This window comes from Passer domesticus, chromosome 4, assembly GCF_036417665.1.
Source record: "Passer domesticus isolate bPasDom1 chromosome 4, bPasDom1.hap1, whole genome shotgun sequence".
Lineage (NCBI taxonomy): Eukaryota > Metazoa > Chordata > Aves > Passeriformes > Passeridae > Passer > Passer domesticus.
In genome coordinates, this window is record NC_087477.1 from 68,095,403 (window position 1) to 68,120,839 (window position 25,437).

The following is a 25,437-nucleotide window of genomic DNA, read 5'->3' on the forward strand; positions in this document are numbered from 1 at the left end:
AGAAATATCTGCTTCAGAGTAGAATATCTATAGTCTGTAAATCAAATCTAGATTTGTAATGGGGCTCTGAGAAGTCCAAGAGCCAAATAGATTTTCCTTCCCAACGAGATGTTCCAGATCCAAGTACATTTGCTGTTTAAAGTACTGAGCTGACACTGCTAAATCTACATCATCCAGCAGAAAAATCAAAGACATTGTCCAGTGGCAAAAGCATTTGGCACTTTTCATATGGGTAGCTGAAATTCAGTGATTAAAGCAGGATTATTTTTCTGTGTGTTTCGTTATACATCTTCAGCACAAAGAAAAGTAATCTGAAAGCATCTCTCTAGTGATCTTGGATTCACCATGTGCAGGAACTTCACTATTAGTATTTTTACTGCCAGCAAAATCACACTGTTGGATATATACCATACGTCTTTGCCTTGGGATCTGGGAAACAAGTTTAGGGAGCTTTCAAATGCAATACAAAGCACTTAAAGTCTGTTTGCTTAGCATCTGAATATAATCACATAGTTAGACTTCTCATTCAATTTGCAACTTTACCTATAATATTATGAAGAGAAACAGTTTCTGTTTCTTATCTAGCTTACTTGTCTTCTGTGCAATGGTTTATATTCAGAGAGCAGCCATCTGATGATAGAATATTAATTGCTTTTTTTTTTTTGTAAGAGTTTTTGGGACACACATGAATATGACACAAGAAAAAAAAAAGTAAAAAAAAAATTGTTCTAAATGAAAACAAACCTGCCTTACTAATTTATAAGACAAAGTCTGTTAGGAACACAGAAATCAAAAATCTCACTTTCAGGCCTTGAATCTTATTTCATTGGAGTAGAGCACCTAAATTTGTTTGATTATATTTAGCTTGGTTTTACAGATCAGAAAGGAAATGTCAGGCAAGTACTCTAAACAAAATATGAAATTTTCTGGGTTTGGATTGGCTTCTTTTGGTGGGATTTTTTGTTGATTGGATAGGTGGTTTTGTGGGGTTTTTTTGCCAAAGTAAAGCTCTCTCTTCACAGACTCACCTAAACGGAGAATCATGAAACCTTTCTTTTCTGCCCACAATGTCCTAATTCCCTGCCAGATTCTGATACTCAGTTTGAACTCTATTTGCATTTGGCCCTTCACAAATGTTTATTTTGTGTGAACAACCAGCAAGCTTGTAAAGTGTGATAGGCCTACATATTCATCCATCAGTAAAAATGGACAAATCACACTCTTACTGTCAAAACTGTAGAGAAACAAGGCTGCATTTTGCAAGAATCAAGTCCTTAAAATCTACTGCCTCCTTAAAGTGGTAAGATTCTGGTTCTTCTTATCATTTCACTATCTAGAATGGGAAGAAGTGACAGGAGACACAGAATTTTTTTTTTGAATTTTTTTTTTTCATCTTCAAACAGTGCTATACCACTGTATGTGTAAAGCCACATTAGAACTGGCCTATTTTATCAGGGAAAGTCAGGGGAAAATTCCTTTATCGTGGGATACTCAGCATGCTGATCATATGAGAACACTTGAATCTGCCAAACACCCAAAAATATTTCAATAATTAGTTAAAATCAACAGATTTAAAAATTTCCAACCTAGATCCTGGAAAATATTATCAACTGACTGCAAAAAAACTGCCATTGTTTAGGATTTTCAATAACAGTAGGATTCCATTCTGAAAAGTACCAAGAATCAAAGAAAATATTCTCATTCAATTCACATTTTGGATGCAAACAATGACTGTAGCTTTATGCCTGCTACGTAACAGGACAGACTGAACAAGTAAAATGCCTCTAAAGCATTCAGAAATTATACAGATTTGCACTGCCGCCCTTCTTCTGCCCAGTACTTCTTCATATACCCGTCCATGAGCTAAATATTGCCTAGTATATACAGAAATTCATGAAAATTTAGAAAGCACCTTAAAACACTAATTTTCACAATATAGGTCATCATTGGTCAGCCTATTCTCAATTTTAAGAACTTGTATCATTTAAAACAAATATTTTGCCATGCAAAATAGACGAAATCTCTGTGTGCCATGAATTTTCCCCAAAAGGAGCTACAATATTCTTCTACCAAAATATATTTATTTTCCCTGCTTTTCCCAGAATATCAACTTCTATATTTTTTTTCTTTATTTAAGGACCTGTGCTGGGCTCATCCAAAACAGAATGGCCAGCAGGTGAAGGGAGGTGATTCTGTCTCTCTACTCCACTGTGGTGAGACCCCACCTGCAGTGCTGCATCCCGCCTTGGGTCCCCAACACAGGAAGAACACAGAAGTGTTGGAGTGACTTCAGAAGACAGCCATGAAGACGATCAGAGGTATGGAGGATCTCTCCTATGAGGAAAGGCTGGAAAAAATGAGATTATTCATCCTGGAGTAGTAACGACCTTGGGGTGGCCTAACTGGGACCTGCCAGTACCTGAAGGGAGGCTTTAAGAAAGATGGGAGAGTCATTTTACAAGAGCATGTAATGACAGGACAAGGGGAAATTGATTTAAACTGAGAGTATGTTTCAGGAAGAAATCTTTGCTGCAAGGGTGGTAAGGCACTGGAAATGGTCACCCAGAGAAACTGTGGATTCCTCATCCCTGGAAGTGTTCAAGAACTCATTGAATGAGGCTCAGGGTGATCTGGTCTAGTGTGTCCTTGCCCGTAGCATGGAGGTTGGAACTAAATGATCTTTAAGGTCCCTTCCAATCCAAGCCATTATATGGTTCTTATTCTATGATTTTATGACAGGCTTGTTTTCCTTTCCTTAAGGAGCTAGAGATGTTTAGTGAATGAATTCAACAACTGTAAGGAATCACTACAAAAAAAAAATCCTCAGTTTTCTCTTGCTGGCATTTTGCAGTGTGGTTGAATGCCACATTGCATAAGTAACATATTACCCTGAGAGTGCCAGAAGCTATTGAGGTATCTTTCATTTTTTGTGTCTGAAGACTGTGACTATGCCCTCCCTCCTTCTCACTCTTTTATTTGTTAAAAGAAATTCATTCATGTGTAAGCTCACTACCTCTTACCTCCTATAGCAGGATTTAATTCTACCATGTCACCTTTGCAAATTTAGGCTTCAATTTTCCAAGTTTCTGATAAAGTATTTTATGTGGCAGATGTTTCGTGGCTAGCCAAGTCTTCTGCCAGCAGTCCGTAAGAGCATCATTTTAAAGGGTACAAACATTTTTAACTTACCTTTGCACTCATGGGAAACTGGAAATAATACTTAACATGCAGGGGGTCTACAGGTTTCATTGGTAGCTTGTTTTTCAGACATACAGCAAGTACAGCAGTGTCAAGGTGCCAACGTAAGTTACTGTATAAATAACTTCTAGCACTTTAGTCTGCATGCCTGTTTAAAAGGAGACTGTACACCTTTCCTAAAAGACACTGCTTGGTTTCTGACAGCAAGTACAAGAGATTATACCCAAATACAGAAATGTGCTACTCTGGCTTTAATCCTCTTTTTTTTTGATATGCAGCTGTAGTTTTAGGCAATATGATGCAGAAAATGGGCTATGCCAGGTGTGGTAACAACAATAAAATGTTTGAAAAATATTTATTGTAAATTATTCAAATGTTCTTCTACCATCAAATGTTCAGAACATTAACATATTTCAAATGCTAAATAGTTGTGAGTGCTTGGGACATAAAATCATTCATTAAAGGAAGTGACTGAGGTCATCTGAATGTTGTTAATTATGGGATGAATATAGCAGTATGCATCTTCACATGATTATTCTTCAGTTATTGGCCATAACCCTGAGTAGGGTTGAGTATTTTCAACTCAGTTTACTAAAAGCTGAAGCACAGGAAGTGAAGACAACTCCTGGAGTTGTTTGCAGAAGGACAGTTTGTTCTGGTTAGACCACATGTTTTCTCTCAACTTGCCTGCACAAGGACCTACTAAATATTGTTTGCAAGAATGCCAGGAATACTGAAATAAACTCAATTGCAACATTTTTCACAAATTACATTTTAAATACTATGTGTTCTCACAATAAGTAATCTTTAAATACGGATCTATAAAGACAACTTAAAACAATTGCTACATATAAAGGTCTTGTTTCTCAGGTGTCCACCTTGTAAAAGATGTATGGCCAAGAAAGAAGCAGCAGGTCAGACAAGGTCCACACTCATATAAAAAAGATATTTTACACAGAAAAGGTTAATTCCTGCTTTTCTTTTTCAGCATTTGCATCTTTCCTGTAGAAGTGTCTGATTTAAGCATCTGGGAAACAGTTCTAAATGAAGCCTCCTAAGGTTTCTCAGTCCATCTGATGGCCAGCAGAGGAGGTTCCACTCCTCCACACTGTCATTCATTCCACCCTACCAGCTTACAGTACAAAGCAAGCAGCAGCCATCCACCTGCACAGGCAGGGGAAGAACTGACCCAAATGAGACAGCTGACATGATGTCAGAATTTTGATCTGTTCTTGATCCTTTCTGAGGTTTTATCACAAGGAAGACAAATGAGTGTTCCATCTCTCCAGAAGAACTGTCTGGGATGGAGGCTAAATTCTGAGGTGATTGCTAGTTGATGGAGGTCAACAGGCTAATACATCTCAGGAGCTTTCTCCTTTAACATTTCCATCTCTTTCTGTCTTATACTGTACTTGCTTTCAATACTTACAACAGGACTGTCAGACTTTTACTAGTTAGAGGGAGGGACTGCATGTTTCTTTTCATTCTCTTACTCCATTTACTTATTCAATTTTGTGAGTTATTCCGAAGTTTGACTGTGAGTTTCTGCTGTTATTTCCTCCTGCAGAAAACTGTAGGACTGCATACTGAAGTGAAATGGGACAATCCCTCCACTACAAAAAAAGAAAGCCTCAGATGCATTATTTTTCACATTCCAAGAGTTTTCAAACAATTTAATAATGTCAGATTTAATTACTGCAACCCACTCTTTGCACACAGTGGTAGACATATAGTGAAGAAAGGCTCTGAAAACCCCAAAGGCCATGTAGTCCACCTTCACAAGCAGATGGGTATCAATTCTGCTGATACATATGCATGAGCCAGCAGAAGCATTGAGCTCATCTTTGACTGTAAGAAACACTTGATATCTTTAGTATAAATTTGAATGGCTGACTTGCACTGAGCATCCAACTGCTCTGTGCTGTACTGTCATGTTTATCCCAGCAGGTAATGTAAGGCTTGTTCAGGAAACATGAGTTGCAGCCACTCTAACATAGGTATAACTATAAAAGGTGGCATTCTTCATAAAATTCATATTGTCACTCCTCACTTTATCAGGTGAAATGAGATACTATTGGTGCACCAGCTTATCTCTAATGAAGTAACAGTGTGTTAACAGCATGGTACTACTAACAAAGTATGTAAATAAGTGCTTACATAGTATGTAAGTATCATCAATAGCAGTTCTCATAACTCACTGGCAGCACGACTGTACTTTTGAGGGACAGTGCAAACACAGAATGGACCAAAAGTTAACAGGTTTTAAGGCCACTATTTAAAAAAAAATTAAAATATAATAATCATAAATCCTACAAGGGTGTTCAGTAGAAAGCAAACAGGTATAACCAAATTTTCCTTTACAACAGTACTATGAAAAGTATACTGCTCACTTCAGAATTCATTAAAATTGTACATAAATATGTATTGATAATTAAGGAAAATCTTGTATTGAGCTGAAATCTAGCAATTTTGAAGATTAAGAAGATGCTTTAGGTTTGTTTGTTTGCTTTTCAGACAAGAATAATCCAGAAAGGAATGGAAGTGGTATTCCCTGAGCTGTGTGCCACAGAAAAAAATCCAGCAGACAAATGTAGAAACCAAATATCAAAGTTCTCCCATGGTCAAAAGAATGGAAAAAATGCAGAACCATATTAGCATCTTTTGTGGCAGCCAGGGAAAGGGCAGGATGTTAGGAGAATACTCTTTGTGTTGGTTCATTCAGAGCTGATTTTCAGACAAGACTGGTGAGATTTGATCTCATGGAGCTATGACACTCAGTATGAGTATAATGATGTGTTTCATAATCTTACCAGTATAATGGACAAAATGTAGTAAAGTTTAAATGACAAATCAAAACCCATATGCCAAAAAGCATACAACATAGTGGAATACTAAAGAAAGTAGTCCTTAATGGGATAGGAAAGTATAATACTGTGAAAAAGGGCTGCAGAGAGAAGAACTATACCTGAACATAACCAGGAGCATATAAATAATTCCTTGATATAATACTGTTTTACCTTCTTACTTCTTAAGGGTTTATTGTGATATTTCTGAATTGCTTTTGTTAAATAGCTTTTATATATGTCAAAATTTCAATTCACCATCCCTGTTCAGGAAGAAAATAAAGTTTTAGAACACTTTAGAATCTTATAACCATTCATAAATTTAGAGCAAGTTACATGAAATCTAATCTTTGATTAATGAAGATGGTAAACTGTAACAGTATCTAACTGCACTTAATGAACCATTCTGGGCTCTGAAAGTTTTTATGCAGCCCATCCTCAGAACTTAGGTAAAGGTGTCCTGATGACAACAGTGTATGAAGAAAATTGGAAAGATACATAGCAATTGAATCAATACTGATGCTGAATGACAAAAAATGGCAATGAAGCAATGAATTGTGGGGGGTTTTGTCTTGCACTTGTATTAAGAGTTTGGGTAAAAACTCTTGGATACATCTGTAAATAATTAAATAACTTCCACTTTTGTTTCAGGAGAAAAGTCTGCAGAGAAGTCACATATGGCAGTGAGAACTTATAGCAGGAGCAGGATACTTATATTTTCTAATGTTGAGGACACAATGCAAGCTACTCTATACTGACTTTATTAAAAGTTGCCAACGCATGATAACTCTAGAAAATTCTGTATACCTTGCTTGGTCATTAGATATGGAAAAAACATGGGCTTCTCCTTTGTATGCAGCTGTTATGGAGAACTCTGCTCCTAAGTTATGCCTTGATTATTGGTATGGGTAATGAAATAAGATATTGAAAGAACATTTAATATTTACTAAGTACTCCAAAATGCCTTGTATGAAAGTTGTGAAAACTCCTGAAATACACAAAACAAGATTTTCATACAGAAAATTTTGGTAATATGGATGACATCATTTCCTTTCTCTTAGTTGGAGTGCTTAATGAAAAACTTCCAGTGAAATTCAGGTAACACTTCATGATATCTTCCAAACTACCCTCATGGTTCAGCTGAGAAAAGTCATGATTATCTGACCAGAAACATAGGCCATGCACAAATGAGCTAAGAACACTGAATCTGGTACAGATGTAGTGTCTGAATGCAGCAGCAGAGCTGAGCAAAGAGTGAAGCTGCATTCTGTGCTTTAGGTAGTCATGCGAGGAGCAACGAGTTGGACTCTGTGATTCTTATGGGTCCCTTCCAGCTTGAGGTGTTCTATGAACTTGGAATGATCAAAAGCTTCACAAGTTCCCAAACATTAATCAAAGATTGTTTTGAAGCTTGATGCATATTTTAATTTAGCTTAGTTTTATCCCATATAATAGATTAGGTCCTCCCAAAAAGAAATGTCTAATTTCCTCTCAGCAAAGGTGGTGTTGAAGAGGAGTCTCTGGGCCCATAAGCAGCAGGTGTGGATAGAGACCTCATGTACAGGTGATAAGGACCATTGGTGCCCACAGAGCATTCACAGCAACTATAAGCCATTCAGACTCACAATATCAATTACACTGTAGAAATTAAAAACAAAAACAAAACAAACAAACAAAAACCACAAAGAAGAGAAGGAGCTCAATGTTAACTGTAACTCAATATTACCAGTGCTGCACAGAGTCACAGGAGGCCTGTGAAAACCAGACAGATCAGATGACAACTACCAAGCAGTTGCTCAGTTGCTTCATATGTCCAAACTGGTTGTACAAACCTTCATGAACTTTTCTGTTACAAAACATCTGCTAACATTATACAGGCACTGTTTGTGGAATTATTTAAAGGTCAAGTCTAATTCTGCTGAAATGCATTGTGTCCTTATGTGATGTAGCTCAGAGTATATTAACTCACTCATTTTGGTTACTTGCTTTTGTATGGGGGCATAAGGGCATTGAAGGAGCTATTTTCTTGAGTTGTCTCAAAGTAAGGATTCTTTTTGTCGGTACATTGGATGGAAAATTCCTGGAGGAAAAACCTGTGCAAGAATCCACTTCTGTTAGAGTCCAACAGGCAGCAATCTAGTACTATATTACCTTCAGCAATTTCCTTAGTTCCTGGGAACTGGCTCATTATTTTACATTTTGGCACATAAATATAGACTGGAATATTTCTTTGAGATAATTCCTGCACCAGAGTAGTTGGCTCTGCACTCCTGGCAAAAGTCTAAACACTGTAGTAATTCCCTGAAGTACTGAAATACCCACTTAAGTGTGACTTTAGGAATTAGCTCACATAAGCATATCCCAGTTTACAAGGCCCAATATATCTCTCTGAAATCAGAAATCTGTTATGACATCACCCAGATGCTCTGGCCCTCTTCCTTTTCCTGAACTGAAAATGTCATTAGCTAATCAAGCTTGAACCTTACTTCAAAACTTGAAGATATTTCATGACAGGATTTGATTAGAGGAGGAATGGAATTCCTTAAAACCTCTTTTTTCTTAAACTTCATGACAAGTGAATATACATATTTCATGACCACTGATTCTAGACAGTATTCACAAAAGACATTCAGATTATTTTTTTCTAGGGATTTTACAGCCAAAATCTAACACTGCTTAGGGAATTAATCCTGTCAAATCCAAAGTACAGACTCATTCTCTAATACAGCATGAATAAGTTTATTGCTGACTTGATCTAGATGCAAACAAAATCTCATCAGGGCAACTCCAGTTTGTATTTCAACAACATTACTGGATGACCTATTGAGTACTAACAAAAATGAAATCAGAAAGGATCATGTTTTCAGAAAAAGAAAAAAAATTTAGAGCATGGTAAAAGCATGTCATAGCTGGTAATTCCTTTGCTGTTTACACACAACACAGACTAAAAAAAGAGATCTAAGGAATGATGCAGAAGTGTTAGCAAAACAGCAGTTACATTTATAAACAGTCAGAGGACTTTGTTAGTTTCCATTTTTTATTAATATAAACTGGGGTAACCATATAGATCTTCACATAGTAGTTGTACACTAGCAGGCAAATTCATCCATTTTCCAGTTTTACAGCAGAAAAGAAACAAAATCATAAGGAGTTATTAATTATTGGATAAGATTTCAAGTTTCTTCTACTGGAAAAAATTATATGCCAGAAATTCCTAGTGTAACTTTAGTCTGTACTGTGGGCCAGAGGTTCTTCCCTTAGATAAAGTCAATGCAGAACAGATTAGTAAGGGGTCAAAGACATGGAAGGCTCTGAAAGCACTTGATAGTTTCTACCAGTACCTTTCCCCATCTGCTTTGAAACAAAAGATCTTCAGCCCTGTGAAACAATGATAGGCCACTATATCAGAATACTGCCAGCAAAGTAGACATCAGGAGTTGGGTTACTGCAGACCCTGAAATGGTGGCCAGCCCCAGGAAACAGCCTAAAGGGAAAGGAATTGCCTCCCACATAAAAGTATGCACAGCTTAACATTGAAATATTTAGCATTTCAATAACCTGACTAATGTCATAATTGCAGAAAAACCCCAAACATATAGCACACATCATCAGACATGAACAGCAAGCAGCACAACTTGCAGCTGTTTGAAAAATGCTACCCATGGCAAGGAACCAGGATCAGGAGATCCATTACCATAAGAGTTGCAACAAAGCTAGCGGACATTCAAATCAAATCAAGCTAACACAACCATTGTAAGACCAAATACAGATTTCTGTGGTCTTTAGGTATAATTCCTGGGACACCCTTTCAACTCCTGCTGCATTTTTCCATTGTGATGAAATTGCCTCAGCTGCTGTTTTAATGGGGTTAATGCTAATGTTAAGCTTCCTTTCATCACTTATCTATAATTAGGATGGCTGTTATTCTATGGTTTCTGTAGAGCCATATGGTTATCTAATGCTAACAAGACCTGCAGTGCTTCAGTTTCTGTATATTGCTTCCTGTCTGGCTTCTGGTTTCCTCATTTTCTGCAGCATTTCTTGGGTTGTCTATAAAAGGAAGGAAAAGGAAATCAAAGTCTGTGTTTATTGTGCTTCCTGGAGATTAATATTCCCCCATGAATATGTTTGACAATATTTCAGCCATGCTTGTCTTGTTTTTCTGCAAAATATACCCTCAGAGCTACAAGGAAAACTGTCCAAACTTGCTCCTGTGTATTTGTCAAAACATTACTTGTTTTATTTTACTGAGTTGCACCAAGGGAGTACCACTTAACATTTCTCAACTGATGCTGCCACTACAACAACAGAATTTTTTTTTTTTTATGTCACAACATTTTTTGCTGTTGGTTTGCAGTACTACCCAGAAGGAGTTGGGCATCAGAAATGTGCAAAGAGAAAAGATATTCCTAGTCTAAAAAGGACAAGACAAACCTGAGGTAAGAAAGGAGGTACAGAGTGGTCCCAGAGGTGACAGGGCCTGCTGTGGTAATTCTGTGTTAGAAACACAGTGGTTTAACTTTTAAAGAAGGAAAACTCACCACACATTTTGATATTCTGTTCTCTGCCAAGGTTGGCAAGGCTTTCCACTAAGAGAACACTTTCATACTTTCATATAAGGCTTTCTTCCCCCCAAAAAAGTCACAACTGTGGACATTTTATAACAAATTCTCTGTTTCTTAGAAACAAGTTTTTCTCATTTTGCTTTAAAACTCGATTTTGCTTCCTGTTTCCTTTGGGTCCAGTTTTTATTGTTTCAGTGCAGCAGTTTCAGTGCCAATGTCAACAGAAAGACAGGAGAATTTCCAGTTTATGACAGGTCTGACAGTCATGTTTCCAGTGCTTCTAGTTAGAAGCTGAACCAGTGGGCCAGCTCAGATGTTTTTGCAGTGAAAACATTGATTGAAGAAAGAAAACAGACATCTTGGACGTTAACAGGAGCCTGGAAAGCAAACACCTCACATGAGAAATAACTCAGAAAATGACACCATTGCAGAACATGGTGATTCATGGTATCTCAGAGCAGGAAGTACTGGCTTTAACCATGCATAAGGTTAAATCATTCCAAATTTGGTAGCCATCTAAAATTGTGCAATGAAGCTGAAGATTGAGTGGAATATTAAAACAGAAAGGGAAATGGGATAGTCTTAAGTAGAAATTAGGACAGCCAGAAAAGCTATTGCAACACATTCGTCTGGATGCACAGCTGTATAAGTAGCCATCAGTATTCCAAGACAGACTTCATCAAGATTTCTTTTTACTGAATACAATAAATAAGTTTCTGAAAAATAAAAATATAGGAATGCATAAAATCAAATTCTGACTACCAGGATTTTTGCTGATTCTTTTTATGTTCAGAGAATTTTCAAAGAAGAGTAGCAGAATTTAGATCCCACTGAATTCCAGTAAATTATGACTTTGCATAGTCTATTTCAAAAACAATTCTTACAGAAAACTCTATATTTTTGTCCATATTTTTTTGTATTTAAAGAGACTGATTAGAATACACATAGAAGTGTAATATTGTGCTCTACAAGACAGAGCTTCCCCCCATCACCAGCCCCTGAAATGGATTGAGTTTAATATCAATTTTAGGTACTTGGTTTTGCCTCCTACCCCTCAGTACAGGAACAGCTGTACTATGTAACATTCATCCTTGCAAGCAGAGCTGTCGTAGTTTTTCCAGCTTACAAATGGAGGATTTGGGCACAGAGTGATTAAGGCACATATCTTCAGCACAGGCTGAGACATCTGGCCTTTGGGACTGCCTTCTCCAAGTGTTTAAAAGTTACCCAAGGCCACACAGGTCACCTCTAAGGGCAGAAAGGAACTGAACTTGAATTTCTGAAGTCCAGGCTAGAATCCTTCGCTTTCATCCATCTTCCCTCTTAAAACATTACTTTTGGCTCAGAATTTTATATTAAGAATTGTAAAGCAGAGTAGCTCTGAATCCCCCATCTAACAAAAGGAAGTTTCTCTACAGGACCACATTAGACTGTAGGTGAGAATTCTTTTGTCACTGTAAAATACTGGGAGAGATAGATTCCATCTCCCCTAATTTCATTTTTCATAGAAAAAGTACATACTATATATAGATTGGCCAGCAGAAAATTATTTTTAATGAGATTTTTTGTTATTAAAAAAAATTGCCACCACATTGAAACACAGTAATTCAAAACTAGATACCATTTTGTAGTCAAACCGAATATTTTTCCTCTTTAGAAAACTTTAGTAGTTGAGACTATCATGGCTGTTGATAACAAAACCAAAGAATAATAATAATTCTAAAGTTGAACAAATTAAACAAGAACATAAGTGAGGATGTTTTACAGTAAACTGACAAATGTACTTTTCAACAGCATTTTCACTGCAAAAAAAAATGAAATTCACAGTTTGAGTCTCCTTCTAATATGTAATCAACATGCTACTTGTTTAGCAGACCCCTTTACTGAATTTTATAATGATGTCATTTATAGCACTGACGCCACAAATTTACCCTTACTTTGATTTGAAGAGAACAGGTTTTACAGTTTCTAAAAAGGGATTAGAAATCCTGCAGATTATTGAGCGCCATCTACTGCTTCATTACTTCTTCACACACCAACTGTGCTTTGGAGCTGCCCAGTCAAATTGAAATTCTATTCATCAACTAAAGCAGAAATTCAGACTTTGGATTTGTTTAAAAAGTGCACTGTATTGTACCCAAAGTACAGTGCTCTCTTTTTTCAACAATGGAATAAATTTTACAAGCATTAGAAAACAAATCCATTAAAATAAAAATAGTTAAAGGTTAGCATCAGTCTTTTCATTAGCTCAAATATTTTAGTACTGAGATAATATAGGTCCTTAATTCTTTTCACACCACTAAATGAATGGAAATATTTGGTACTCGGAGGGAAAAAAAAAAAAAAAAAGGAAAACCAGAAAAATAACCTACCAGATATTAAGCGAACAACAGCTGTATTCTAATGATTATTAATATCTAGGGATTCTTCTTTTTTTAACAAACAACAGCTTAAGTAACTAGGCACATTGCAATATCATGTATAGTTCGGATAGGCTTCCACCTTCCTGAACAACTTATAAGTAATTTTTCTTCAAATTGTCATGAATTTGCACAAAGAAAGCGATCAAACAAATGCCAAGACTAATGACCTATATGGATTAATTTTTAATGCTCTCTTTCACCAATAGTTTTTTTTGCTTTTACGCTTGCAAATTGTTCATAGAGTCACTATCTCTCCTTACAAAGTGAGGAGGAACACAAGAGCTAAAAAAACTCCAAACCAAGGCAAAACAAAAGACATTCCTCTAGGCTTACTGGATATTCAAGTTGTCATTTGCTCATTGGCCTACCTATTCTAGCAGTTCAATATCACTTGATGATCTACATGGCCAGAAAACAATCAGCTGTGGGCATCATTCAGTTTTCCACTCTTTAACTTACTAGGGAAATTAATTTTTTTTTTTTTTTTTTGGGTGTGTGTTCTAGTAATATCACATGCTTCCACTGCTTTTCATCTCCCATTTATTCACAGCTGATAATCTTACCTCTGAAGTTAATAAAGAGAGGTGGGTGCTTCTAAAAGACACTCTGTATCATACTAAGAGAGGTGTTAAATATTCAGCAAGTTTTATGCATGCATTTACTAAAGTTTTTACTTGAGTAAATTCACAAAGACCATAGTCTAGACTATACCTTTGAGCATTTTTAAGAGCATAGATGGGGCAATTCTCTTTGAACAGCTGACAACAAGAAGGCATGTTATCTTAAACTCTAGTGCTCTATCACTTAGAACCAAAAGGGTGAAGAGCAACAATAAATGTGGCAAAGCATCAAGATCCCATGTCCAGCTGCAAAGATGAGAATGGGTCATGGAAATGGTGAAATTCATCATCAGAGCAGTTCTCTCAGGCTCTTACGGAGAACACCTCCAAACGGTGTCAGCCTCTCTCAGTTCCAGATTTCAGCTGAGACAACTTTGTGTTTACATGGTACCATAGTTCAAACTGTGGACAGCCTCAGATAGATACAGGAGAACTCAGGAGGAGACTGAAAGACTTTAAAATCAGGAAAACTGGTGTCTGACTGCTTGGTTCTTTCCACACACCCTCACACAGGAAGACTCCAGCAGCAGCTTTGGAGGGGAGAGTCTTCCTGCACCAGTGCTGTACAATGGAGGTCAGCGTGGGTGTGGGGGGGGACTGCAAAGGTCACACAGGTAATACAGAAAGGCTAGTGTGGCAAGGCTGAGAGCCAGCTTTTGGCAGCTCTAAGTCACACAAACAGGCTCACCCTAGTCTGTGCAGGTTTTCCAGCACTACTTAACAGCTGGCATTACAGTGCTGGCTCATATCCCTCTGGGCCATTCACTGTACATGACAGCCACTCCCCTTTGCAGTATCATAGCATCCCACTCTTGATAAACTTTAGATGGGAACTACAGAGATTAACCAGACTGTCATTTTCTAAGCAGGGAAACAGCAGAGTTTGTGTTACCCTGTAATCTATAACACTTAATTTAAAAGCATAACACAATTGCCAGTGTTCAATCAGAGCTTTCAGCTCTGACTCTGACTTTGGACTTCAAGCTGGATAACTTTTCAATGGTTACTCTGAATGAATACAAGTTTTATGTATGAAATAGTATACACACTGCAGTGTTACAGCCCCAAGCCTTAAGTGTTCATGAGTCAGACCTCCCATGAGCAATGACTAATCTTGAAACCAGTGTGCTTTGTTTCTCTTTTATATATATAATTTGGTGTTTTCATCTACCTTTTGATTTATCAGGAGCTTATTCAGGACACAAAATGTTTCTACCTTTGGCTTTTTTACTGGGCAGAAAATTCCCACAGGGGTTCCGCACTGGCTGAGATCCCAGACAGCTGGGACCTGAGAGGCTCCAAAGACCTAGTAAGGGTAATTTGAACATCTATGCTGACCTCCTGATCCTTCAGCCTAGCCAGATGGCTTGGATGTGGACATGCAAGAGGCAGCTTGGAGCTATTTTAACTCCATGGCATCATAAGACACAGTGGTGCTTGCTGGCCAGTAACTGTTCAGGCTGGAAAGCCACTACAGCTCCTGAGCTCTGCACAGACAGAGCCCTGGCAGGTGCCAAGTGGCACCTAAAGCCACAGTGGAACCTAAAGAAACATTTCACATTCCAAAATCTCAGTGGAGGCAATCTGAACACCAAACTACTGATTTCCTGCAGAAGCCTATCCTATAAGAAGCATCCATATATCTGGGTAGAGAATAAAAATTATTCTAATACTGCTGAGCAACTCTCACTCTTCAAGTTATGTTCAATAGCTCTTACTTACAATGGACATCACTGCCACTAGAAATACCAGCACAGTCAAATAGATAGTGATAAATATATAATTTTCATTTGTGGACAAGCTTAGTTTCGAACACTTTTTCCTGTTTAAAATTCTGAAAACACAATGTAAGAGAAAACTAAAGCAGTACTTTATACTAAACAGAACCCAGCTGCTCCACTAGGGACCAAATCTCCATGTAGGTGAAGATTCAATCCTAGAGATAGTCCAAACAATAGTGTTCTACTCATATTCATAAACTCTACATATATACTCAAATACAGACACCTCAAAAAACATGTTAAAAAAAAAAATTTTCTCCTGAAAACTTCACCTGAAAGACGCAGACAGGGAAGGGCATTAAAGACGAAGTGCTCTATAAACCTGCCACAGATGTTCCATTGTTTCACTAACTGCAGAGTTAAAGCCTTATTATGATAAAGTACAGTCAGAGAGTGTTCATACTAATGGCAGTACAAGTTTCAGGGGACAATCAGAGTTTAGATTTTTTTAAGGAAACTGTTTATCCAAAATGGAAAATCTATTTCGCAGCAATGCTTGGCTTTGTCATCAGTCAATTTTAATAATGGAGGCAATTGAAACTAAAACATCATTCTTAAAGATCCTCAGAATTTGAAAGCCCTGCTCTGAAGTTTCTTAGATTTATTACCTTAGTCCAAGATGAAGCCAAATATACTATAATATATTTTACTCTGAATTACATTTTCAATTTTAAGCAAATTTTTCAATCTAAGCATCTTCCCCTTCCTTTCTCCCACATTCTGCCTGAAAGCTTATGGAAATAAAACATCTGAAAGATCAGGGGTCATCATCTTCCATGTCTGCTATGTGAAGTGTACATACCAATACAATTTCAATAGTAGACCTGTTATTTAAATAAACCTTTCTTTAGATGTTAAAGATAAATGGATATGAAAGTAAATAATGTTTACTGATAGAAACCTGAACAATGGACTAAGAAAATAACCTTGAAAACAAACAGCCATAGAAAATGTTTGTTATGGTGAGCATTTTTTCTTGGTGACAAGCTTTTATTCCAGTTAGGTGCCTCATATATTTTCTGCAATTTCTATTATGAATTTTTCCCCCAGTTTATGTTCTGTTTCATGCTCTTTGATTTCAATCCTTTCCAAAAGATCTTTGACATTACTGTATTGTTTTGCTGCTAATATATTAATCCATGGCGCCTTTACTTTGTATAATTTTAATCCAATCCAAGAATGACAATGAAGCAGCAGGACACTTAAGACATTTCTTTAAAAGTAATTGGCACACAGAGAATCTCCCTAGTATGAAACCAGCTTCCTGGCTAGGAAAAAAACAATTGACTTTTTTTTTCCTATCAGAATGTTTTTTCCCATACAAGGCAATGTTTCTTCCATATGGATTTTAATTCCAGTACATTTCTGGTGGAGTTATACAACTTTTACATGGCAGGAACTGACAAAATATTAAGGAAGCATTTGTAAAATGCTGTAACTACAGTGCAAAATGTTTCCAGAATAAATGGTCTTAATTGCTATTCAGTTTTAGTTGTTTTAACTGTGGTTTTTGACAGGACAATAAATATTCTTAGGAGTATTGTTCCATGTGCTGACACAGAGGAATACCCAAAGTATTGAAGTATGTGCCAGTATTTGAGCTGCATGTGGAAATAACATCCATTAATATTCTACACTAGGGTATAGAATATTAAACATGTCCCTTAAAAATTAGTCAGTTAAAGAGCTAATGATCACTACAAGATGCCTAAAAATATTGTGTATTTTATACATATACAAAAGCATACAAAACATAATATAGTCCAGATATCATTAGCTGTGAACAATCCTTCTGCACTTTCATCAAAGTTAGTGCTAGTCACTAAACACATTAAGTAACTTACACAAACTCTGCAAAGGAATCCACAGTGTGCCAGTCAGCCTGGCACGTTCCTGCCCAGTGCCCATCCCACAGCAGCAGCAGGAAGCTGGGCAGCCTGAAGGCCGTGACCAGCCCTCAGCACTGGGCAGGCAGGGCTGGGGGGACTGAAGAACAACCCTCTTGTAGTGTCACTGGGGCAAGGACTGTCAGATTCAGGGGACTGAAACAGAAACCTGGGCCATGGGCAGACTGTGGAAACTCCTAGCCAGAGATTGCAGAGAATTGTTAACACCAGGTACACACTCAAACATATCGACAAAAATATGCCAGTTTTTGAAATGTGGGATAACAGGTGAAACCATGAACTGTGACAGTATTTTGAAACATGCTGAGTGAAACAACACTTTCCCTTTCAGCCACAGTGCACATCTGGAGAGCCATGTCTCCCCTCAGCAGAATCATACAAGAGCGTAGCAGTGGCAAGCCATGCATTTAATAGCTGAATGATTAAATTCCAGGTGCTGTTGTTGAGCAGACTGACACAAAAAAAGGTTTTTCAGAGGTTACAGTTGTTGAAAAGTTACAAATATATTTGCATTGATAATGAAACAATACACTGCAAAGAGGAAACACATACTCCCTGACTGGAACTTGACTGAATGATGCTAGTTGCTCCTCACAGTTCAAATCTGTGTGTCTGTCAGTAAATACTGAGGGGTGTAAAACCTGGTGACTTACTTTATTTGCAATTCATATTTTATGTTTTGTTTTAAAATCACACAATAGGATAGCAAGGAAGAAGTTACTCTGATCACTTCATCAGAAGTCAGGCAGACCCTCGAGAGGGGTCTAAAGCCTACTAAACATGCTAAAGGTGAGAGAGACTTCTTTGTTGGCAGACAGAAAAAAGGCTAAGGGCAAAACTTGTATTTTCTCTGAGGAAAACCAGGGAATCTGCTTGTAAAGACAGAAAATATAGAGTCAAAAGAAGACAGAAAGAAGGAAGTTTTCCCAAGATCAGAGACAAGGCTCCATGTAGTTTGCCGCAACTACAGAAATCTGGGAAAGTTAGTCATCAATAAATTCAGACATAAGGGAAAAAAAATACTCTACCAGGACTGAGCAGAGCAGAGAAGGGATCAGTTTTCAAAACCTTTATTTTAAACTTTTCCAATCTGTCTTTCGTATAAGATACTTCACCCTTGAATTTCAGATACCTGTATTTGATATCTTTTAACATACTTACTTTAAATTAAAACTGGAACAGACTTCTGGCTAGTGCCAAAGTCCTACATCAGGGTACTGGACAAATGAATATTCAGCAAGCAAGAAAAATATAGGCTGCCTACTAACAGATGACATTTGCTGAGTATATATACAGCCAGGGAATTCTGAGCAGTGGTGTGCTAGTAGCAGAATCTCACCAGTCCACGTTCTGAGAGTGCTGGTGTCTTCAGAGGCCATGAAGAATCAATCCCTTTAAGCACAAAGTGTTAAGAAGTTCAAAGCAATCCTTGAACTTTTGTTCTTGTTGTCTTCTGTAGTTTTGGCTGTTCTTTATACAAATCTGTCATCACAGCCACCAGGCATTTTCATGCTCTAGGTGCAGAGTCCGTATACTAAGGTCTTTGTGGACTTGCACCTCTGAAATAAGATGTGTGCCTTAATTTCTAAATTTCACCTTTGGGTATATAAAATATGCATTTGTTGAAGATTTTAAAATATAACAGTAACCTTTACTGAACAAAATGGGTAATCAAATAATATATATACAATGTTTTAAAATAATTTGACATGTGCTGCTTGGATGTTTTATGGTTTTGCTAGCAGGTGCAAATGATGACTTCAGATTCCAGTTCCTTACTGCATAGAAATCATTGTTCTGCTTCCAAACTTGTTCTGGGAAGATAAAATTATGCACCTACATAATATTTAACACACTGAATATTTCTTAGAATCTACTGGACTTTAACTTAAAAAGCAATAAAGAGATTAAAAATATGATGAAAGGTGGGGATGAAATTCAAAATAAGTAATGAGATTCCCTGAGATTCCATGATTCCTTCAGATCCCTAACACTTCCACAATCTACAAATTATGTAGCTGCTACATTTTTATGTGGATAGAACAATTTGTATTCAGAACTCTTAACACTGATTCATCAAAATAGAAGTCTTCTGAACACTTAAATATTGTCTGACCTATTAATCTATTGATTAAAAATATTTAAATAATTATTTGTTATGCAACAAGATTAAGTAAGAGTTCACAGTTTTCAGGGACTTTCTTAATACTGTTATGTTTAATAGTGTTTCTTCATACTTCTTTCTTAATACTTATCTATAATTTCTGTTCACATAGCACCCGTAGAACAAGATTGCACTAAAAACAATTAAAACAGACTGAAATATGATACCAAATCTCTCTATGACTATGGAATATGAATATGGAACTGTTAAGTTCTTCTCCAACAAGCGTCTGGAGTAAAACAAAGTAGAAAAAAATATAAGCCAGCTTACTGAAGCATTCCTCTGCAAAGGGTTTCAGCCAGGTTTCATTTCTTTTTCCAGCCATGTTTCTTCTCATCTGAAAGCTGAAAATGTGCCCAATTCTGCAGCTGCAGTCACAATGGTAAATACTTTTGTATAGGACTCATTCTGCTCATCTGCTAGTATGCACAGCATAACTTTAATTCTCTTTTGCAGAAGGTTAAATGTAGAGATTGGAGTCAAAAAAGGTAGTCACAGAGGCCCAAGCTTCATTTGCTTAATAATAAATGCTTGTCTTTTGATTTGCAAGGCTACCTACAGCTGCAGACACCATAGGATAAATGACAAGAGGCATCTAACCCTCCTAACCTTTTGTCTATAGACCCATCAGCTGTTGGGCTGCCTGAAAAATGGGAAATGAAATGGCCCTTTTGGGACATCATGACTTCTCTGACTCCTGGCTTCCATGTAGCAGCTACAGCAACCAGAGAAAACGTGAAGTGTACCCTCATTACACAGTCTGAGATTAAAGGGGTATTACATTGTCCTTTTATCTAACACCAGGACTATTTAATAGATGTATTATATTGCATTGGCAAAAGACATAGGTTTTCATAGGTTTTATCTGCCAAACCACAGGCTTTAATCCATATGGCTTACTCTAGCCACAGAACAGAAACACCATGCAGAGCCAGCATGGATACAGCCAAAGCATGGATGAGAAATTTGCCAGACATTCAGCAACCACAGCATCACAAAAATCAGAAAATACACACTCCAGAGGAGAAAGTGTAAATCGAGAGTCGTAGACCTTTTAAATATTTTGTTAAGTCTGCACAAGCAACAAGTCAAATTTTGCCACAGTATTTTAATAAATATTTTTATGCCTTAGGCATGTCGGTACATGCCACCTGCTCTCAGTAGCTGGGTTAGCAGAGATCTGTAGAAAACTGAGTGTTGATTACACAAAGCTCCTAGAATAAGGCAAAACTTCTTCAAAGACCTTATTCCATCTTTAGCCAAAACATGGCACATACTGTTTCCAGCATTCCTATCCTGCCCTGATGAATTATTTCAGATTTAAACTCTTGGATTTTACCATGTACCTTATGAAATTCATTGAAATTTCAAAATAAATATTTTATTTCAAATGAGAGCATTCAAGTGCTTTGAAAACATTCCCTTATCTTCCCAGTCTCTCATTTGGACAAGATGCTAACTGTGAGGAGAACTTAAGACTAAACTGCAGAATATCAGCTGATCTTTTAAGGTTAGTCATTAAAAAAAAAAAAAAAAAAAAACACAGCTTCTGTTTCAATTTCCCATTCATACTGCATAAAATAAATTTCATTACAATGAATTTTTTCCATCCTTCCCCAAACATCTGAGTCAATTTTTCCTCTGTCCTTCAAGAGTCTTCATAGGAAAAAAAAAAAAAAAGGGTGGGGAGAAATCCTGCTGTATATTTCTTTTTCTAACAGCTACACAAGCATAGGATTCAACGTCTTCAATCTAAACAAGTATTTAATTCCCTTACTGATAATATGTGAAGATAGGTTGCAGCCTACTACTCAGAATTATCAGTTTTCTGAGCAGCAGCAGTAGCCCCTGTAGCATGTATGGCTTTGAGCCCCCTTTCAAAAACCCAAGGTGCCAACATAAGCCAAACTTTCAGGATTTTGAAGTTGGTCCAGCATGCCTATGGCCTCATTAAACACTGTCCTCAAGTCCAAAAAGGCATTCTTCCTTAGAACAACAACAAAACAAAAATAAACAAAAAAAATTTAAATCCCCACAAAAGAGCCCTACACAACAAATACCACTCATCAAAACACAAAACTCCTTTCTGATCTAAAGAATCATAACAGGCCCTCCCAATGAATCTTTTCTCGAGATAAAATTTGCCCTGCTTCTGTAGTCTGCTTTATCCTAAGAGATTACAAAAGAGTCTTCTTCAATGAAAGCTCAGCAAATTCAGTAGCCCAAATGGGATATACTTTCCAATTAAGGATTAGCATACTTAACATGAGGTTGTCAATTTCAATTGGCGTGACTCAAACTGAAATGTCATCCCACTTGCCATCTGCTTTATACAGATCTAGTCTGGAAAGCAGCAGAGAAACAGCCAAGAGGCTGCTACCATAGAAACTGTACCACAGACAGTAAATGTTACCTAGAGAGCTCTTAAATTTTTACAAAGTATTGTACCAGTGACTTGGTACTTGAGGTGTGATCCTTTGGACAGACAAGTTTAGAGAAGACTTCATCTAAAATGCAGTATGTCAAGGCAGCTAAGATTTAGAAGATAGAGGCCTGAAATGAAAACTTTCTAACTTATAGCCCAGAGGCAAAAAAAACTAGTATATTATTCATCTATTTTACAAAGATTAAGCAGGCCAAGAGAATATGTTGGACTATTTTAAAAGGCAAATTCAACTCTTAGTTATAAATGTCCCATTTTATATGGCTTCCATTTAAATAGAGTACAAGGATAATTCATAAGAAAGAACTACCAACACTCCTGTCAGGAAAGGATGTTTGTACTCATTGTGATACATTGCATTGTTCATAATCATAGAATCAGTAAGGATGAAAAACACCCCTAAGATCATCGTGTCCAACACTGCCCTGTTCACCACCAAATCATGTTCTGAAGTGCCACATCCACATGCCAAGTACACTAACCTTGCCCAGAACCCATCTTTAACTCATTTTGCTCAACATCAGAATCATCCACATCACAACGTCCAGCACCCAGGATGACTAGTGCCTTCAAAAGATATTAAAAATTAAGGGATACAAAAGAAATTAAGATTAAGAGGTAAGTTACAGTATATTTTAGATACTGGGGAATGAAGAAGAAAGCAAAGCAGTTGGATGACTTTTAGATAAGCAGACCAACTTTAACCAAGAGCTCTGCAGTGCAGTACTAGTGCACAGGACATGTGCCCAGCTAGTCCTAAGGGCTTAGGGGGCTCTCCAGCATAGACAAAGAATTGTTGAAGCTAAAAAAATGCAATAAATTTTGGTTTTTTGAGAGAGAATACCATTCACTGCTAACACAGGTGTCATATTCTGAATGACAAAATATGAAGCTGGGGAGAATCAAAGTGAAGAAATGTACATATAGAGAAGGGATTCTTCAGCCTTGAGCAAGAGTCTTCCAACCCACTCCTGAACGTTTTACAAGCAAAATTCAGTTGCCAGAACTCCTATCCAGTCTTCTTTAACATGGCCACATGTTTCTCCTATTAGTTTTTCCTTCTGCCTGTATTTAAAGATTACAGTAACTTCTCAACTAGAACTCTCACGCAATTAACCTTGCCAACACAAATTCTGTCAAGCCATCCCATGCTGAAGGATTTAATGCAAAGCAGTCACTTCTTACTCCCTGGCATACTATGTCCTTTCTGGTAATGGAGTCCTTGTATTTCTTTAACTTGATATTATCAAAATTCGGAGAATAATATTTTAAATTTATTTTGGAGCTTTAAAGTTTGATCTGTGCTCTTCAACTTGAAAGTTTTAATCCTTGATGATTTGAATTCTAGTCTCAATAATATATTTCGTGGATTAGTGTGGCTAGTATATGGAAAAAAACAAAAGTTGTCTTATTTGTCTTATTTGATTTGACTTTTTATATCTAAGGGGGGGGCACAAGTGTGTCACATATAGAAAAAAAATAATACTTATATTTAAATATTAGTTACTGCAACATGATAGTGAAAGTACTTCCAAACAAATTATAATCATATTATTAAATTAGAATACCTTATTTTGAAAGACATCACTGCCACCAAAATCTCTACTTTTCTCTTGAGAACAAGATATTAATGAACTAATCAAGTAATTTTGTGACTTGAAGTCTTTACTGGGATTCAGACAGAGAATAGATTATCAGATACAGAAGATAGATATGACAGATAAAAACAACAGGCACAATTATGACAGAATCATTCTTTACTTAGGAAGAAATTCCTTACCTTAGGTAAATTCCTCACTGTAACGTAGAGTGAGGTATGACAGCATACATTGTAATCAAGATAACCAGACACAGAGTATCACCAATTTCAGAAAGCTTCAACCCTACAGAGTAACACCATACCACTTCAGGAGGCTTCAAGCACCTGCCCTTCTTGCTCTTAGCCCAACCTTTTATCCCCTTCATGTTCAAGCATTGCACCGGTGTGCCCTCTGTTCCCTTTGGAGGTTGGTCAGTGCCCCTGGGCACTCCATGGCTCATTGCTGTCAGTGCTGCTCACCTGCTGCTCACAGCTGTGCCCACTGGGGATGAGGCTGGGCTACAGCCCCACTCCCAATTCCCACAAACTCTGTGCCTACAGTGAAGCACTCCCACAGGCTGTCCCATCCCTGGAAGTACTCAAGGCCAGGTTGGATGGGACTCTGGGCAATGCGTTCTGGTGAAAGATGCCCCAGCCCACAGCAGGGAAGTTGGAAACCAGATGACCTGTAAGGTTTCTTCCAACCCAAACCATTCCAGGATTCTACAAAATAAAATTCATAGCTAACACCAGATAGAAAAGACAGAAATTGATTGCACATTTTTCCTTGACAGGAGATTGTTCTGGTAAGTAACAAACAAAATTAACACCTACATTGTTGGATTCCACCAAAGTCAGTTGGAATGCATCTCAAAGACCTCAACCATGTATTATTACAGTCAGCTGAAGTTGCATTTTCAAGCAGGTACAAGATCAGTCAGCAGATCACAGGAACAATGAGAGATAAAAGTTGTCAGCTAAATTCAAAGAAGATAATCCAATCCCTCGGCACTAGAAACCTGACACTGAAGGCCTGAACTTTGTAAAATAAATTACAAAGTTCTAAAAATCTAAAGGTGCCTGTTTGTCCTAGCCAAAACATGTAATGAACTAGCATTCACAAGTATTCTCAGGAAATTCCAAATAATGTGCCCCAGTGGCGTTGCTTGTGTCCAGTCAGCATGCTCAAACTGTATGAGGCAAGATGGGTGTTTAAACTCCAAATTAAAAAACGTGATTGATATTTTGAATTCAGGATTGCAACATAAAAGTCGCACCCACAGGAAAACTCAGTTTAGCTGGATAAGTTCTTCAGTCATCCCAGGACCAATTGTATATTTTAAATCCCATTCTTTTAAGATTCCAGCTTTCATACAAGATATTTTTATTAGCATTTTTTATGTAAAGCCTGACCTATCAGGCAGGTGAGGAAATAAGCCTTTTCCTGGTGTTGTTCTCCCTTCGGCCACAAGATCGCGGTGTTTTCCAACTATTCCGAAAGGCTCCGCAGCGAGGCCAAAGCCATCGCCACTCGAGAAGGGCCGGGTTCTTCAGGGGGGACGTATGGGAGTGATGTTATTCATACAATCTCTGCCTTGTTCTAACCCCCTAAATATGATTTGGTATCTATCATAGAACTTTATTCACAGCTCATTGTAGCAGGTAAGTAGCTATAAAGGAAAGCCTTCCCTTAAATACTTTGAAAGTAACATCGGAGAAACACGCTCACTGTGAACTATTTTGTCCTCTCCTGTGTTCTCTACCGCTCTTTTTCAGTCTTATGTTCATGATTTCTCTGAGAAGCTCAGCCACAGAATCTGGTTTAACATAAATCATAGAAATGAAAATACAAGGAAGATTTTGCTGAAACTAAGAGATTAAAGTTATCAGTAAATAGCCCTGTGGATTTCCAAC

The 25,437-nt window shown here is 37.3% G+C and overlaps 1 long non-coding RNA gene across 2 annotated transcripts in view; it reads right to left on the reverse strand.

Moving 5' to 3' along the window:
• LOC135299457 (uncharacterized) overlaps positions 1-23,886 on the reverse strand; it is a 254,349-nt gene extending 230,463 nt beyond the window's left edge. Inside the window, exons 1-3 of one of the 2 annotated variants that reach the window (XR_010361438.1) lie at positions 23,725-23,884; positions 10,583-10,983; positions 8,814-10,091 (exon numbers count right to left, since the gene is read on the reverse strand). This is a non-coding gene — a long non-coding RNA (uncharacterized LOC135299457). Of the gene's footprint in view, positions 1-8,813; positions 10,092-10,582; positions 10,984-23,724 lie in introns of those variants that run through there. The other variant, XR_010361437.1, reaches the window with a different exon arrangement.
• Positions 23,887-25,437: the final 1,551 nt, after the last annotated feature.